Source organism: Marmota marmota, unplaced genomic scaffold, assembly GCF_001458135.2.
Source record: "Marmota marmota marmota unplaced genomic scaffold, marMar, whole genome shotgun sequence".
Classification (NCBI taxonomy): Eukaryota; Metazoa; Chordata; class Mammalia; order Rodentia; family Sciuridae; genus Marmota; species Marmota marmota.
In genome coordinates, this window is record NW_025999924.1 from 1,281,784 (window position 1) to 1,285,536 (window position 3,753).

Genomic DNA, 3,753 nt, shown 5'->3' on the forward strand with positions numbered 1-3,753 from the left:
ACAGGTCTGAAGCTTGCCGTGAAACCTAACAGGTCTATCTAGAAGCAAATACTCCCTTTACTGTTAATGTTGTAACTCAAATGGAAGGAGCTAAAGCTACAGAAAAGATGGCAGGAAGGGGAATTTAGAAACCTGATCAGCAATAAAAAGACGGACAGGTTGACATTTAGAGGCTGAGTTCATAATCCAGATCTAAGAGAGATGTGTTAATATATGCAATAATACTACAATAAAGGTGGAATGGGCTCATTCTATTGACTAACAATAAAAATCAGTAGCATTTGTTATTTTATTATCCTCCGAAAAATTTAGCAATGAAGTCCCTCAGAAACCCTTAAGTGAAACTATATGTTATTTGGGGCCAAAGGCCTGGGGAAAAAATTTCTAGAATATTCTATGTTGTAGTGAAGGAGAGAAACAGGTAGAAATGCTAATGGAAATGGACCCTAGTGGGCTAAGTGGGGAGCTAGCCTCAAGTTCAAAAGCACAGTTTGCAGTGCACATTCAAGAAAGAACTCTAACTTCATTACTGTTCCTCTTGTCAACCACAGGAATCTTCCCTCTGTGAACTTTTGCATTGTGCAGCTCTGTTCTAGCTCCAGGGAATCAAACTCAGAGCTTTCTCTCCCCCCCCACCCCCCCAATTTCCTTATCTTCTATAGTTTCCTTTATTATATCCCATAGATTCAGTTCACATTCCCTGAACCCATCTTTATCTTGACTGAGTCTCCTGATGCCTCTCTTTACTCCTGCCACCTTTAAACATTTGTGTTCACTTGCTTCTCTACCAAAATTTGTCTGGAAGGTTTGTTGTTTTGGAGCTATTTTGAATCTGCTGTTTAAATGCCGTGGTCACCAATGCCAAGCCTTAGTCTTGAGTCATTCCTATTGTCTGCTTTTAGTTAATATTGCTGCACCAATAATCATTGTTAGAAAAGACATGTTAGACAAGTGAAAAAGCATACTAATTTTATTTGTTTGGCTCTTTTCTTTCATATACTAACATTCACATGTGTCACTTTAAACGTGTGATACCCGTTTAAATGTGTCATTTTAAACGTGTGATGAGAAAGAGACAGAGAGAGTAAGAGTGCGAGTGAGTGAGAGAGAGAGAGGCTGATCTAGGATCCCACAATCTACTTTGAGGGCATGCCCTCTAATGACCTAGAGCCTCCCCGCAAGGGCCTTTCTCTTAGTGTTTCTACTACCTCCTAATAGTGCTATGTTGGGGACTAAGCCTGTGTAATACATGGGTCTTTGTCGAACATTACAGATCTAAACTATTGCACTGGGTGCCATAGCCATTTCTAGTTGAAAAGGAAGATTGGGATATTTAGTTTCTGGCAAAGTGGAACAAGATAGTTATGAATATGCATACCAATATTGATCAAATTTTGAGCCTAGGCATACCGCCACCCAGAATAAAATAAAGGTTCTTTTAGTATGGAAGAAGAGAAGAGGTATATTGAATATTAACCCACAATATTTGCCAACAATATATATTTGCTCAATAAATATTAGTTGACTGCATGGTCTAAGAACAGGGCCAGCAACCTGCCATCACATGCAAAGGAATGTATGCCCTGGTTTAATAAATTACTTATTCAAAGGTACAAGTTGCTTCTAAGTTACAAGTGCTGGGAATCTGCACCCAGAATTGTACTTTGTTCTGATGAGAGCCACTGAGTACACATGCTGTGGTTGAGTGAAATTTCATTCTTATTTGGATTCCAATTAATTTTGTCATTTCTCAGGGGCAGATGTTATGCATCAAACAAGTAACAGATTGTAGCATTAATTTAAACAGTAAGTAAGATTTAGTTTATAAGATGCTTACATTTATTGGAGGGAAAAATCCAATGATGTCACCCATGTACTTTGAATAAGCAATTCAAGTACTTTCTATTAGGAAAAAATATTTCTAAAAAATGATAAAGCAGAGAACACCTATATACAAGGATTCCACAGAATGGTGAAGACAATAGTGGTAGGTGTCTGCTGATTCGGATCTGGAATGAACAGCATTAGTGATAGTGACAGGACTAATGTATGGTGGCAACTGAGAATAAAGCTGAAAGAAGAAAACTGAGAGACATGGACAAAGGGAGAATAAAAGGGTTGGTTGGGCAATGGTACAGGCAGAGAGCACTCCTGCTCCCTTATCCTTCACTCTGAGTTTGATTTGTTAGTTGTCTCTATAACCTGGTAGAAGTCTATGTCATGTGGTCACCGTGAGCTTGAGAGTTAAGTCATAAAGGAGAATCGTGACACCTAGAGTTGCAGTCTCTTACTTTAAGCAGCCACATTAGGCATGCACCTCCATGCCTGGCTAACCAATGAATTTTTTAAAAAATGTATCAATTTTCCAGGTGTGGTGGCATACCCCTGCAATCTCAGCAATTCTGGAGGCTGAGGAAGGAGGATTGCAAATTCAAGGTCAGCCTGGACAACTTAGTGAGACCCTATATCAACATAAAATGAAAAGGGTTTGGGATGTAGCTTAGTGGTAGAGTGTCCCTGGGTTCAGTTCCCAGTATGAGAAAAAAAAAAAAGGTTTTACTTTGATCATTACAGCAGAACTATGTACTTCAGGGGTAGGCAGTTGAATGAAATGAGTGAGATGATGTGAAAGCCAACAAGGTTAATTGGAAGTGATGCTGAGCTTCCAATGTTTTATTATTATAAATACTTGGAATGAACAGTTTTGGAATTCAAGTTATTTTTCCCATTTTAGGATATTTCCTTAAGGTATAGTTCAAGAGGTAAATTTACTAGATAAGAAAAAAATGTGAATATTTTTAAACATTTTCGTATACCTTGCCAAATTTATTTATCCAAGTGATGAGGGCAGCCACAGATCCTTCACAGTTCTTCAAATGCAAAGTGTGTGATCCACCAAGGGTCTTCCCACAGGCTGCTCCCAGCCAGTGACCTGATGTGGCAGGGATACTAAGCAGTCCAGATTCTGGAAGACAGATCTATCATGGCTGGAGGGCTCCCCCTTTTGTTGCTGAGTCTACCCTATAGTGCCAGAGAGCCTAGGGTGCTTCTACTCACCCTGCCCTCTCTCTGCTAGGGGTCAGTCTGCATTGTGCTGAGACAGCTCTCTCAGTCTTGTTGGGCTCCCTCTCCATTTTCTCTCCCATGGTTCCTCTCATAAAATGCTTGTGTGCTTAATCTAGTTTTAGCATCTGCCTCTCTAAAGACAAGACCCCCTTGCAAACAGTTCTATTTACTTTTCCATATTTCCCCAAGTAATTGATGAGAATCTTTTACTTCATTTTGTCAGTGTTTGAGAGTTTAAAAAATATTTGCTACCTTGAAAAAGAAAGAGAAGCATCTTTTAATTTGTGCATTTTAATAATTGTTTCAGTCAGCTTTTTTTTTTTTTTTTTTTTTTGCTGCTGTGACTAAAGGACCCAACTAACACAATTGCACAATTGTAGAGGAAAGAAGGTTTATTTAAGGGTTCACAGTTTCAGAGGTCTCCGTCCGTAGAAGGCTGGCTCCATCCCTCCAGGTGAGGCAGAACACCATGGTAGAAGAGTGTGGTGGAGGGAAATAGCTCACATCATGAGGAGGAAGCAGAGAAAGAGAGACTCCACTTGACAGATACAAATATATACCCCCAAACCACGCCCCAATTCCACCTCCTCCAGCCATACCCTACCATTTCAATTACCACTCAGTGAATCCCTATCAGGGGATTAATTCACTGATTGGGTTAAGACTCTTATAACCCAATAACTTCTC